This window comes from Arachis hypogaea, chromosome 13, assembly GCF_003086295.3.
Source record: "Arachis hypogaea cultivar Tifrunner chromosome 13, arahy.Tifrunner.gnm2.J5K5, whole genome shotgun sequence".
Classification (NCBI taxonomy): domain Eukaryota; kingdom Viridiplantae; phylum Streptophyta; class Magnoliopsida; order Fabales; family Fabaceae; genus Arachis; species Arachis hypogaea.
Window position 1 is genome coordinate 111,351,729 of NC_092048.1, and position 16,134 is coordinate 111,367,862.

Sequence of the window (16,134 nt, forward strand, 5' to 3'; positions counted from 1 at the left end):
AATTGTCTGCCATCTCTAATGAGATTTTAGCAGCTTGTACCCCATAGATTCCCAGTTTCTCTATTACAGAGAGGGGCATGAGGTTTATCCCTGAACCAAGGTCACACAGAGCCATAAAGATCATGGTGCCTATAGTACAAGGTATTATGAACTTTCCAGGATCCTGTCTCTTCTGAGGCAATGTCAGTTGATCCAGATCACTTAGTTCATTGGTGAACAAGGGAGGTTCACCTTCCCAAGTATCAATGCCAAATAATTTGGCATTTAGCTTCATGATTGCACCAAGGAACTTGGCAGCTTGCTCTTCAGTAACATCCTCATTCTCTTCAGAAGAGGAATACTCATCAGAGCTCATGAATGGCATAAGGAGGTTCAATGGAATCTCTATGGTCTCTAGATGAGCCTCAGAGTCCTTTGGTTCCTCAGAGGGAAGCTCCTTATTGATCACTGGACGTCCCAGGAGGTCTTTCTCCTTGGGATTCACATCCTCTCCTTCCCTTACAGGTTCGGCCATGGTGCTTATGTCAATGGCCTTGCACTCTCCTTTTGGATTCTCTTCTGTATTGCTTGGGAGAGTACTAGGAGGGATTTCAGTGATCCTTTTACTCAGCTGGCCCACTTGTGCTTCTAAATTTCTAATGGAAGACCTTGTTTCATTCATGAAACTTACAGTGGCCTTGGATAGATCAGAGACTAAGTTTGCTAAATTAGAGGTATTTTGTTCAGAGTTCTCTGTCTGTTGCTGAGTGGATGATGGAAAAGGTTTATTATTGTTAAACCTGTTTCTTCCACCATTATTAAAGCCTTGTTGAGGCCTTTGATCCTTCCAAGAGAGGTTTGGATGATTTCTCTATGATGGATTATAGGTGTTTCCATATGGTTCACCCATGTAATTTACCTCTGCTATTGCAGGGTTCTCAGGATCATAAGCTTCTTCTTCATAAGAAGCCTCTTGAGTACTGTTGGATGTAGCTTGCATTCCATTCAGACTCTGAGAAATCATATTGACTTGCTGAGTCAATATTTTGTTCTAAGCCAATATGGCATTCAGAGTATCAACTTCAAGAACTCCCTTCTTCTGAGGCGTCCCATTACTCACAGGATTCCTCTCAGAAGTGTACATGAGCTGGTTATTAGCAACCATGTCAATGAGTTCTTGAGCTTCTGCAGGCGTTTTCTTTAGGTGAATAGATCCACCTGCAGAAGTATCCAATGACATCTTTGATAGCTCAGATAAACCATCATAGAATATATCCAGGATGGTCCATTCTGAAAGCATGTCAGAAGGACACTTTTTGGTCAGCTGTTTGTATCTTTCCCAAGCTTCATAGAGGGATTCACCTTCTTTTTGTCTGAAGGTTTGAACATCAGCTCTAAGCTTGCTCAGCTTTTGAGAAGGAAAGAACTTGGCTAAGAAAGTCGTGACCAGCTTATCCCAAGAGTTCAGGCTGTCTTTGGCTTGAGAGTCCAACCATATTCTAGCTCTGTCTCTTATAGCAAAAGGGAAAAGCATGAGCCTGTAGACTTCAGGATTTACTCCATTGGTCTTAACAGTATCACAGATCTGCAAGAATTCAGTTAAGAACTGAAAAGGATCTTCAGATGGAAGTCCATGAAACTTGCAGTTCTGCTGCATCAGAGAAACTAGCTGAGGTTTCAGCTCAAAGTTGTTTGCTCCAATGGCAGGAATGGAGATGCTTCTTCCATGTAAATTGGAATTAGGTGCAGTAAAGTCACCAAGCATCCTCCTTGCATTATTGTTGTTGGGTTCGGCTGCCATCTCCTTTACTTGTTCGAAATTTTCAATAAGGTTGTCTCTGGATTGTTGTAATTTAGCTTCTCTTAGTTTCCTCTTCAGAGTCCTTTCAGGTTCTGGATCAGCTTCAACAAGAATGCCTTTTTCCTTGTTCCTGCTCATAAGAAAGAGAAGAGAACAAGAAAAGAAGAGAAATCCTCTATGTCACAGTAAAGAGGTTCCTTATTGTTAGTAGAAAAATAAAAGGAATAGGGGTGAAGAAGAATGAAGAATCCAAACACAAGGGTAAGGATAGGAGCAGTGATGTGAGATGAAGATAAGTGTTAGTATATGAATAAATAATTAGAAGGGGATGAGAGGAGGAGAGAATTTTCGAAAATAATTTTTGAAAAAGAGTTAGTGATTTTCGAAAATAGTTTTTGAAAAAGATTAGTAGTTTTTCGAAAATTCAAATAAAAAATAAAATAATTAGTCTAATTAAAAAGAAATTTTGAAAAAGAGGGAAGATTTTTTTCGAAAATTAGAGAGAGAGAGTTAGTTAGGTAGTTTTGAAAAAGGTAAGAAACAAACAAAAAGTTAGTTAGTTAGTTGAAACAAATTTGAAAAGATAAGAAGTTAGGAAGTTAGAAAAGATATTTTGAAATCAAATTTTTGAAAAAGGTAAGATAAGAAGATATTTTTGAAAACATATGATTGAAATTAGTTTTTTAAAAAAAATTTGATTTTTTAAATCACAATTAATGACTTGATTCACAAGAAATCATAAGATATGATTCTAGAACTTAAAGTTTGAATCTTTCTTAACAAGTAAGTAACAAACTTGAAATTTTTGAATCAAAACATTAATTGATGATGTTATTTTCGAAAATTATGATATAAAATTAAGAAAAAGATTTTTGAAAAATATTTTTGAAATTTTTGAAAATAACTAAAAAAATTGAAAAAGATTTGATTTTTGAAAAAGATTTTGAAAAAGATAAGATTTTTAAATTGAAAATTTGATTTGACTCATAGAAAACAACTTGATTTTTAAAAATTTTTGAAAAAGTCAAATCTAATTTTCGAAATTTATGAGAGAAAAGAGGGAAAGATATATTTTTTTATTTTTGAATTTTTAATGATGAGAGAGAAAAACATGAAAAAGACTCAATGCATGAAAATTTTGGATCAAAATAATGAATGCATGCAAGGATGCTATGAATGTCAAGATGAACACCAAGAACACTTTGAATGTCATGATGAACATCAAGAACATGTTTTTGAAAATTTTTAATGCAAAGAAAACATGCAAGACACCAAACTTAGAAATCTTTAATGCTTAGACACTAAGATTTCGAGAATGCATATGAAAAACAAGAAAAGACACAAAACATGCAAATGCAAAGATCAAACAAGAAGACTTACCAAGAACAACTTGAAGATCATGAAGAACACTATGAATGCATGAATTTTCGAAAAATGCAAGATGAACATGCAATTGACACCAAACTTATAACATGACTCAAGACTCAAACAAGAAACATGAAAATATTTTTGATTTTTATGATTTTATGATTTTTTTGTATTTTCTTTTTTTCTCGAAAATTATTTGAAAAACTAAAATAAGGATTCAAAAATTTTTAATATGAATTCCAGGAATCTTATGTTCTTTAGTCTAAAGCTCCAATCAAAGGGTCAGGCATGGCTTAATAGCCAGCCAAGCTTTAGAATGGGATTACATCCATTGAGGTGATTAGTTGAAGACCAATCCCAAAGGAGTTTGGATATGGCTTTACAGCCAGCCAAGCTTCAACATGCTTCATGAAATACTAGAATTTATTCTTAAAAATTCTGAAGAAAAATATATTTTTGAAAAAAAATTTTCGAAAACAAGGGAGAAATTTTTGAAAGATTTTTTTTTTTGAAAAATTTTTGAAAATAAAACAAAACAGAAATTACCTAATCTGAGCAACAAGATGAACCGTCAGTTGTCCAAACTCGAACAATCCCTGACAACGGCGCCGAAAACTTGGTATGAGAAATTGTTACTCAGGTTGTGAATTATTACATATCTTCACAACTTCGCATAACTAACCAGCAAGTGCACTGGGTCGTCCAAGTAATACCTTACGTGAGTAAGGGTCGAATCCCACGGAGATTGTTGGTATGAAACAAGCTATAGTCACCTTGTAAATCTCAGTCAGGCGGATATAAAATAGTTATGTAGTTTTCGAAATTTAGTAATAAAAGAAGGATAGAAATACTTATGTAAATCATTGGTGAGAATTTCAGATAAGCGTATGGAGATGCAATCATTCCTCTGAACCTCCGCTTTCCTGCTGTCTTCATCCAATCAGTCTTACTCCTTTCTATGGCTGGCTTTATGCAAGGGCATCACCGTTGTCAGTGGCTACATCCCCTCCTCTTGTGAAAATGGTCCAAGATGCCCTATCACGGCACGGCTAATCATCTGAGGTTCCCGATCATGCTGGAATAGGATTCACCCTCCTTTTGCGTCTGTCACTACGCCCAGCACTCGCGAGTTTGAAGCTCGTCACAGTCATTCAATCATTGAATCCTACTCAGAATACCACAGACAAGGTTTAGACTTTCCGGATTCTCTTGAATGCCGCCATCATTCTAGCTTACACCACGAAGATTCCGATTAAGAGATCTAAGAGATACTCATTCAATCTAAGGTAGAAACGGAAGTGGTTGTCAGGCACACGTTCATAGGGAATGATGATGATTGTCACGTTCATCACATTCAGGTTGAAGTACGAATGAATATCTTAGAAGCGAAATAAGATGAATTGAATAGAAAACAGTAGTACTTTGCATTAATCTTTGAGGAACAGCAGAGCTCCACACCTTAATCTATGGAGTGTAGAAACTCTACCGTTGAAAATACATAAGTGAAAGGTTCAGGCATGGCCGAATGGCCAGCCCCCAAAACGAGATCACAAGATCGAAATACAATCCAGGATGATCCGAAGATGTCTAATACAATAGTAAACAGTCCTATTTATACTAAACTAGTTACTAGGGTTTACAGAAGTAAGTAATTGATGCATAAATCCACTTCCGGGGCCCACTTGGTGTGTGCTTGGGTTGAGCTTGAATGTTACACGTGCAGAGGCTCTTTCTAGAGTTGAACGCCAAGTTGTAACGTATTTCTGGCGTTCAACTCTGGTTTGTGACTTGTTTCTAGCGTTTAACTCCAGACAGCAGCGTAGAACTGGCGTTCAACGCCCTTTTACGTCATCTAAACTCAGCCAAAGTATGGACTATTATACATTGCTGGAAAGCCCTGGATGTCTACTTTCCAACGCAATTGAAAGCGCGCCATTTTGAGTTTCGTAGCTCCAGAAAATCCACTTTGAGTGCAGGGAGGTCAGAATCCAACAGCATCCGCAGTCCTTCTTCAACCTCTGAATCTGATTTTTGCTCAAGTCCCTCAATTTCAGCCAGAAAATACCTGAAATCACAGAAAAACACACAAACTCATAGTAAAGTCCAGAAATGTAAATTTAACATAAAAACTAATGAAAACATCCCTAAAAGTAACTAGATCCTACTAAGAACATACTAAAAACAATGCCAAAAAGCGTATAAATTATCCGCTCATCAGTCAAACACTAACGTATTCTCTTTCTCACAAGTATTACAAGATAATAAGATATTGGGCTGCTTTATTTTTGTTTTGTCAAAATAAAAATAATTAAATAAATGGATAAATGAATAAATAAAATAACAAAAAAGAAAAAGAATACGAGTACTCTTGTGTGTTCTCTAGGTGACGTTTCAAACTATTGTTATTATTTATATATATACATTTTAAAAGAGAATATATATATATATATATAATAAAATAATATAAAAATATATATAATAATTAAAAAAAGAGACATATATATAAAAAATAAAAAATAATAATAAAAAAATAAAAGAAAAATAAATAAATAAATAAAAATATACATTTGTATACACTCCTTTTATTATTATAAACAACAAAATTTTTTCACTTTCAATCAGTGTATGACTTCAAGTGAAAAATTTTTGGGGGCACTATGTTAGACAAAATATGATTTTTATAAGAAAATTATAAAAAGAAATAATTAATTACATGGTGATGTCTCCGTATATAATATTTATATTTATTTTAAATAAATTAGGTCATTTGATAGTTTGGTTATTTATTTGATTTTTGAATTGACATCAAGCAAGAAGTGCGGAAACAGTTACGGGACAATTCAAATTTTTCGCAAGTGGTGTATAAAAGGTAACTGTCAGCTGACATTAGGTTAGTCTATAAATAGAGTTTTAGGAACACATTGTAGGGAGTTCAGTTCTTATGAAAAATGCTTAGAAACCCAAAATGCTCTCAGCCCCTTTGCATCACAGAGTAAAATTGGGAATTTTAAGTAATTCCTCTGAACTTAAATACTTGTAATTTGCTTTCTTTCAGTTTCTATTAATAAAATTTCTCTACTTTTACTTGTTCTTCTTTTTACGTTTATGTTTCTTTCTTCATCTTCTCTTTAATTTCTCGTTTGTTTTAATTTCTGTAATTTACTTTGCCCCCGGCACCTTGCATTTCTTTGTTTATTTGTTACTTTCAATCCTTTTTAATTCTTATTGACGATACAATTGCGACATTGAGATACCCACATTTTCTTTTAAATATTAACAAAATTTGAGTAAAACAGATTGGAATGAAAATCGCCATCGTTGGGAATCTCTCTCTTCTCTTCGCTCGAAACTACTCTTTCCCTAACTCTTCCTATGTTTTAAAGCAAAAGGTTAAATATGTAAATTTCACTAATAATCATTTAATTTTTTAAATAAAATAAAGTATTGAAATGCTAGATCATTATTTGTCACGTTAGACATTTGACAACCACCTAGAATCATAACTAACGATGTCTATCACCAAACTAATATTTGATCAGAAATGTCAAATAAAGATAAATACTAATGGTTATAACTCTTGCTTAAATTAATCACGGTTAGTATTGTTAACGCTTCAATTTTTCACAGTGAAAAATAGCTATTTATTCTTTTTTAAGATTATCTTTTTGTTAATAGAAAGACAAATTTACCTCTAAAAAATAATTACACCCACTCCACCATTAATCTTAGTTCCTCTAAACATCCTTTCACTTTCCCTCTCATATTCATCAACAAAATCCTTTTATCCTCTCATCCTTCACAACCTATCACCGTCACTCTCCCTCATTGCTTGTTACTCCTCTCTTTCTTGCTTTTTTTTGAATATTTTAATTAAATAAATTAATTATTTTGTCATTGTTGTTGTTGAATGTGTTGATGATGAAGGAGAAATTCTAGTGATTAAGGATAATAGGAAGAGTAAACGAGAAGAATTTTGGGAAAGAGGGTTGATGCTGACAACGGCAATGATCTTGGTGGTGACACTGATGTGGAATTTGGGTTTTTTTTTGGGCACCAATAATTGAGGTAGAGACAAAGTTTTTGGGGGTGGCACAGGCCATGGCAAAGGAGGGAAGCCTTATGGTGACAGTGCAACAGTTGTTGGAGGAGTAGGGGCGGGGATGATGAAATCTCTAGTGGTAGTACTGTGGCTGTGGAGATATGCTCTTATGAGGGTTTGATTGAGGCCTGAAAATGGGCTATGATGGTGGTGGAGAGCTTCTCGGTGAACCGATGATGGAGGTGGTGGAGATGGTGGTGGCAAAGTGGAGATTGGGGAAGGTCTAATTACGGCAAGGTTCTGAAAATCGAACCGGTCATCAAACTACTCTAGTTATTAGTTCACTAGTTTACTAGTCCAATTGGTTCAACTGTGATTCAACTGAAATAACTGTTCTATAATAAAATATAAAGAAACATACTAAAACATAATTATAGTTTAATATAAACCTTAAAATATCATCCAAATTTAAAGCACTACATCATTAACCAAAGTTTTTTGATATTATCAAAGTATAAATTCAAAAGTCAAATAACATAAGAAAATATCCAAATCAAATAAGAAATGTGAACATAAAAGTTTGTCATCAATCATTAAAATCTGCAAAAACTTGTTGCAGATTCACTGTGTTGGGATCATCTTCACCTTTATTTTCACTAAAATTAACTGCATTTTCAACCTAAATTTAACAATCTCATCATAATGATTAACAATAGGAAAAAAACACTAAATGAGAAAAAAAATTATTATAAAAAAAATTTAACAAAATTTCAAAACAGAAAAAAAAAACAAGATTAAGCAATGAATCAGTTATAGAGTTATCAAATTATCATCAAGAATCAAGACCATAACATAGTTATCAAATTAAAATTTATCATCAAGGTCAAACAGTGAGAAAACTCAGCAAAGTCAATCAACCAAGATTCCAAGAATAAGCACTAAGCACTAATTAAAGGAGAGAATCGAGGCATTACCTTCGGTGAAGCCACTAAGCAGAGATTTGAGGGACAACCTTGGATGATGGGAAGCTATCGAAGCATATTGGTTAGTTGCCAATGGACGATGGGGACCTGGCAAAAAACATTCGCAAGATGGCGACACACACTGGCAAGCTAGCAATGCACATGCCGAACGGAAGACGGACGAAGAGTTGTAGAGCAAGACCTGGAAACACTAGCAGTGTTGGCGAACGAGTGGAGGGCCTTCGAGCATGACAAACTAGATGGTGATCTTGAGCGTGACCGATGATAGCGGTGACACGAACAGCGGTGCAATGGAGGCTAGGGTTATCAAGAGCTAGGCGATGGAAACCTTTGGAAGATCTGCACTTCTACCTGCATAAGTGAGAGGGGAGAGAAACACTGGTTTCTCAATTCACTGAATTCAGAACCCTTTTTTTTTAAATGAAAGTTGAAAACACCTTTGTCTAAGGTAAACTGGCCGAGAATCGGCCAGTTCAGTAGTTTTAGAGCGATTTTTTCCCGACGGTTTTCCCTGAAGAACCGAACCAATACATGCACTAGTTCTCGACTGGTTCAGTTCAATTTTCAGAATTATGGATTGCGGAGAAACTGATGGAGGAGCTCTTGGAGGCGGATTTCTAGAAAAAGGAAGAGGTGAAGTAGGAGGCGGTGATTTTGACAGTGGATTTCCATCCGCCTTTCTCTCTTTTGTCTTCCATCCTTGACGATGACTCCTTACTCTACTGGCATCGTCTCCATGTCCATCTCCGTCTCCCTCCTTCTTCCACTTTCTTTCCTGCTTTTTTCTCTACTTCAATAGTGTTGGGTTAGAGAAATGAGGGTAAAGTTGTCCAAGATTTATTATTTTTTAATAAAATGATAATTTTAAAAATAATTTTAATGTTAAGGATGATTTTAAACTAAAAAGAGTTAACGACAGTTTTGATTTTCACCACAAACTATAGAGATCAAAACAATATTTATCCCTAATATATTATTATTAATTTTAATATAAAATATATTTTTTAATTATAAAACATGACTTTAAGTTGAATCGGACTTACTGAATCATGATATGCACGAAAATAATATCGGTTAAAAAATGACAAATTCTAACTTGAAAAAATATACTTCAAATTCATGCCAAGTTTCAGGTCAGGTTAGATCTTGAGCCCCCTATTTTAAAATATTATTATATTATCTCATCAAGTCGAGTCATTTTAGCTTAACCAACCTATTTTTTCAGCGAACACAACACATAGTGACATACCTACTCACATATAGTAGATTTAGAAGGCTCCTTTTCAACCACAACCTACCTGATATTGGAGACAGGGGTGCACATGGGGCCGGGTGAAGCCGGGTTCACCTTGATTCGGATCCGACCCTATATAACCGGGTTTATTTTTGAGACTCTTATCCAACATTAAAGTTAGTGAAATCACACTATTATTGGGCCACAATAAAATCGGGTCTAAACCGGATAAAATCCGAATCTTGACAAACTTTTTTTTCCGAAGATATGTAATTGCATTGTTTTGTAAAAAAGAAATACATTGTCCATTATATGGACAAAGACAAAAGAAAAAAGTGATCTCCCACTTTGATAAACACCAAATACTAGCAAAAAGAAAACTAACATAAGAGATTGGGAATTCACAAAGAACGGTGCTCTATAACTTGAGTCATTTATTGCTGAAGCTTCTTTGCTATTTTCACAATTACTGTTGCTGCCATCTTCTCACCTTCGAAGACTTCCAAATTTCTCGCCTTCCACAATGCCCAACACAGAGATGCAAGGAGGACCATAGAAGAACATCCTCTTCCAATGGCTCTACTTGTCGTTTGCCACCAGACTGCAAACTCTATGGTTCCATTTTGCACTATAGCATTCACAAAAAGAGAGGAAGACCAAATCTCAGGAGCAGGACCGTATTGCACCAAAGCGTGAAGGATTGTTTCATTGTCATTTTCGTATCTTAGACACATTGCTGAAGTATCTGAGAATCTCTGGTTGATCAAATTGAGTATAGGTAATATTTCATGGGTTGCTCTACCTAGAAAAGTTTTTACTTTGGATGGTAATTTTAACCCCCAAATTAATTTTCAAAGCGTTGAATTTGTCATCACAATTGGAAGGTGCTCAATTGGCGCATGAAAAAAATCATAAGCCACACAGTATTCTGGGGCCACATCGTATTGCTTCCTCTTATTCCAGGCCCATTCAAGCTTGTCCTCACCATCGTCATATAGTAGCAGGGAGAGAATTTGCGAACTGAGCTCAGGAGAGAAAACTACTTCAACTTGCTCTTTATTCCATATTCCATCCACTGTAAGTAAATCATGTATCCAATTGATGTCTATTACTGGATTGTGGTTGTTACTGAGTCTAAAAGGGTAGGGTGGGGGTAACCATGGGTCCTCTTAGATACGAACATTTGTGCTAGATCCTATACTCCATCTCAACCCCCTTTATTACCACTTTTTTTCCCTCCGGTAGACTTTGCCAACCCCAAGAAGGTTGTGTTCCTTTATCTGCCAAAAGGGGGTTAGTATATCTATAGTATTTTTCTTTGAGCATATGCGCAAGTAGTGAATTAGGCTTAGTAGTAATTCGCCAAAACTATTTACCTAGCAAGGCTAGGTCTAGGCTCTGAGATCTTTGAATCCAATCCACCTTTCTTTTTAGGTCTGGTTATATAATCCCAACTAACCTAAGCCATTTTTCTCTCCATTCCCTTCTGACCCTACAAAAACTGTCTTAGAATCCTGTGTATTTCTTTCACTAGAGAAGTCGGAAGCTTGAAACGTTAAAGCGTATATATTGTAATAGTTTTTCCGACAGCTCTGATTAAAACATGTCTGCCACCTGCTGATAACATATTCCTCTTCCAAGTCTGAACTCTTTTCTAAACTTTATCCCTTATTGCACCAAATGTAGACTTTTTAGATCTCTAAATAATAGATAGAAGGCCTAGATTTTATCTTGGGCTCCCACATGCTCTATGTTAAGTAAATATGCTAGCTGTTGTCTTCTGGAGAGTCTGGAGAGTAAGATGTTTTGACTGAAAAAAATTGCTTATTTGTGGAGGTTAACTTTCTGTCCGATAAACATCTCATATTCATTGAGTAGACATAGGATATTGTTGCATGGTTCCTCATTAGCCTTCCCAAATAAGATAAAGTCATCAGCAAAGAGAAGATGATTGAATGTTGGAGACCTTATGTGAATCTGAATCCCCTGAATAGACCTATTTTGTTCTGCCTTGTGTAATAGGTAGGATAATTCTTCCACACAGAATAAAAATATACAAGGTGATAAGAGATCTCCTTGTCGAATACCCCTGGTTGGCTTAAAAAAGTCATAAGGTTGACCTTCTACAAGAAAAGAGTAAGAAATAGTAGTGACCAGTTCTCTAATCCAAGAAATCCATTTGGTTCTAAAATCCATTCTCTCCATAATGAACCATAAAAAATTCCACTCAACTCTATCATATGTTTTACTCATATCCAATTTAATAGTCATTTCACATTTCAATCCCCACCTCTTAGTTTTGAGGTAGTGCATACATTCATGAGTTATTAGGATATTGGCAGAAATTAATCTACCCTTTAAAAATGCACTCTAGTTTGGACTTATTAAATTATTCATAAACTTCTGAAGTCTATGTACTAGAATTTTAGAAATAATCTTATAAAAGACTGAGGATAAGCTAATAGGCCTAACCTGTGACATGTCTCTAGCATCCGCAATGTTAGGGATCAAGCAAATCTGTATATGCCTTGAGCATTTTACCTCCACCAAAAAAACTAGAACCGCCTTAAAAATATCACCACTAACAATGTCCCGATAAAACTGGAAAAACCGTGCTGTGAAGTCATCCTCACCTGGAGCACTTTGAGGACAAACGCTGAAAGTGGATCTCTTGGTTTCCTCCATAGAGATTGGTCTTATTAGCCTCCAGTTTATGAAAACTGTAACCGGAGGACTGAAATCATTGAATATGTCACCAGGTCCTAATGGGTTAGCGGATGAAAATATTTCCTTGAAATAATTTTCAGCCACTAGAGCAATATTCTGTGGATTTGAAGCCATCTCACCATCGTTCCAAGATAGTCTCCAAATTTTTATTTTTTTTTCGGTTTCTAGCTTGGAACTTCTGATGAAAGAACTTTGTATTACTATCCCCTTCTTTCAGCTACTTGCATCTTGATTTTTTCTTCCAAAAGCTTTCTTCTTTTGATAGCCCCTCTTCTAATTTTTTTTCTCTACTTTTAACACCTCTGGCTCACCAAAATAACCCGCTATCCTCAACTGTTCTAACCTAAGATTTAGTTTTTCAACTACCTTTTTAGAGTTAGATTTGTTATTCTACTGCCATTGCACTAGACGGTGCCTACAACACTTTAATTTCTATGCTAAAACGTATATAGGTGAGCTATTAACTTTCATACTCCAAACTACTGCTATTAGTGTCCTTATATCCTCCATCTCACACCACCGCTCCTGAAATTTAAATCTTCTTTTAGTAGACCATCTTGGAAGATCCAAATCAAGTAAGAGAGGAGCGTGATCCGAACTATTCTTCGATAATCTTCTTACCACCGCATCTACATAAGTCTCCCTCCAAGCCATTCCAGCCATAAAACGATCAAGCCTCTCCCTAATTAACACCTCTCCATCCTTCCTATTTGACCATGTGAACCGCTATACTATCATCTCAAGATCAATCAATTGATTATCGTCAATGAAACCATTAAAATTTCAATGGAGGCATCAGACCTCATATTCCCTCCCTCCTTTTCTCCATAATTTGTAATTGTATTGAAGTCGCCCAAGATGATAAAGCTACTTTCAAATTGCTGAAGTCGAGAATAGATTTCTTCCAATTGATTGATTCGAGTAAGCTCATTAGTGCTCAAGTAAACTCCAACCAACCCCTAACTTACATTCTTATTCTCATCTTTAACCAAAGCAATAATGAAAAAAGAGTTTTTAAATAGAATTTGTACCTCCACATAATCTTTCCATGCTAGAGTCATTCCTCCTTATGTTCTATTCGGGTCCACTAATGTGAAGCTTTGATATCCGCATGATCTGACTTTACGTTCCACCATTTGAGATTGATTTTTAGTTTCACAAAGAAAAACCACCTTGAGAGAGTGGGATTGGCACATCTCTTTAAGATTGTGGACTGTCAGGGGCCTCCCTAAATCGTGATAGTTCCACATTAGGACTCTCATGGTGCATTGGGTGCCACTAAACGACTGGCACCCTCCACCATCTCTTGATCCATATCTCCAACAACTCCTCCCATTAATGATTCTAAAACTATCTCCAGTTCATCTTCAACCCTTATTTTAGTTCCGGACAATATCTCTATCCTTCTATGGTTTGATCTAGCCATCTATTTTAGCCTTTTATATTTAACGGAGTATTCTGTAGTAGGAGTACTTGGCATGCGATTTTTAGTTAGGACCCCTATGTTACCATGCTTCATTTGGAAACTACTAGTTCCTCCCAACTGAATCTGATTTGAGCTTATAACCATAGCATTCTCTATACTCCTATCATTCTCCTTTTTCTCATAATGTTTTTCGTTTTTGGTAGGACTCTTGACTCCTTGATCGTACCTTTTTTTTTGTCTTTGACACTCAAGTTTAAAAATTCATCTACCAGGCATTTTGAGAACGGTTTTTTTCTGTGAATGGGCTGACCCGCTTGAAAGCTCTCTTTTCCCTTTCTCCTTTCATCCTCCTTAGTCTCTACCCTTATACCAATTTGATCAACAACTCTGATTCATTTGCCTATCTTATCCTCCCTTAACCTTATTTTCTTTATATCCTCCAAAAATACAATGCATGTTTTGTGGTCATGGCCTATAATTGTACAGTACATACACACCATCTCTAGCCTTTCATACCGAATCACCACTCCAATTGGAGACTTGTTAGGACTAACGACTTTAAGAGAGTCTTTTACAGCTCGATTTTCATCAATAACCACCCTTGCTTTGATGATACGTGTCCCTATCCCTTTAATATCAAATAGTCCCATATTTATCACCTTACCGAGCCCTTCACCAAGCTTTCGAGCAACCTCCAGCATCTTAAAGGTTTCAAGAATGCCCAAATTTGGCCCATATTGGTATCTTATTGATTAGTTGTTCTCCAATGTATACCCCTTCTTTTCAACGCTAGGCATGGAGAGCATAGTCCTTGAAAAGCTATGGAGAGCCTCTCTCAATTCTGATAACATCCCACTCGTTATTGAAAAAGAATTGGAATTGATTGTGATCAATCTCCTTTACTCGAAACCCTACTAGTCTCCCCCAAATTGCTTTAAGCGCCCCATCCATGGTTCCAGTTGAGAAGAATTTATCAGCAAAAGGTCTTTCAACCAGACTATTAATTCAGTTGTGAATAGCCCCTTTTATATTTTTTTTGACAATTATATCACATCATCACTCTCTTCATTACTCAAAGGAACGGAACCGATTAATTTTCCTCCACTTTCTGTTATGATTCAGAGAAGTAATGTCAAGAGAAAAGGATAGAGAAGAACCTGCGTTGTATGATGAGTCTGAGTTAGGAATGAAATTGTGGTATGTGTATAAAACGTTGACCTTGACGGCACAGAAGCTCTGTTAAGTTAGAAACCCTAGGGGTGAGTACGGGTTGGTTTGGTTCGGGTTCAAGGTAAAATTAGAACCGAACTGATAAAAAAGTAATTGGTTTGGTTTGGTTCGGATTTGTATTTTTTGTGCTTGTACCCGAACCAAACCAAACCGATTAAGAGCGGATTGGTTCGGTTTGGGTAGCGGGTACCCGATGACTTTGAAATTCATAAAAAAAAACCAAATTGGCAAATTTTTATCTTAAAAATTTAAGAAATACAATAAACATGTAACATCAACAGAAATAATGCAAACATATTAAATACCAAATACATTAAAAACTAAACTCATCAAAATCCAAACATATTAATAGTAAATAATCTTATCTAATGAAAATATAAAAGTGCAATAAAAATATTAGAAGTTAAATACAAAAGTCTAGTGAATAATCTTTGAAAGAAGCTAAAACCAAAACACATTAAAATTTAAACATTAATGAGATAGGATTAGGGTTATGAGTTAGAAAATACATAAAAAGTCATATATATATATATATATATATATATATATATATATATATATATATATATATATATATATATATATATATATATTATTTAATTAATTATGATCGGGTATACGGGTTGGTTCAGGTTCCGCGCCACCAAACCGATACCGAACCAATCATCAGCAAATGTCATTGGTTTGGTTCGGGTTGGACCCGATTACCCGTCGGTTCCAGAACCAATTTGATTGGTTTGGTTCGGGTTCGGGTGGGTAATCGGGTACCCGCTACCCATGCTCACCCCTAAAAAACCCTAGCAGAGCATAATGACCCTTGAAGGGATGAAAAAGTAATATTTTGTTATTTTATTTATTTCTCTATTGTTATTGTTATATAAGCCATTTTTGGATCTTGACAAATTTTATACCAAAAAATTATGATGACATTGATTTATAAAGAAGAAAAAAACGTATTTGTTATTGAAAAGTTGATATCTATATTTGAACTTGAATTTGTTCATAAATTTTAATTTTATAGTTCTTTGATCTATTTCTTATTCAACAAGTTTGATTAAAAATAAAACAGTAAGATTGAAATTAATTAAAAAGACATATAATTTTTTATAGTACATTATGACATCACCAAAGTTTGGATTCTACGTCTTTAAATCTCTAAATTTTTGAAAACAATTATTCTATAACATTGCAATATTCACGTAATAATTGAAGTCTAATAATAATAATAATTTAAAGTCTTATAATAATAATTAAGTCAATTATACCAAAATACGTATTTAAAGTCTTATGACATATTTTTTTATGCGGGTTTAACAAACTGGGTTCGGGTGACCCGAGTTTTAATTG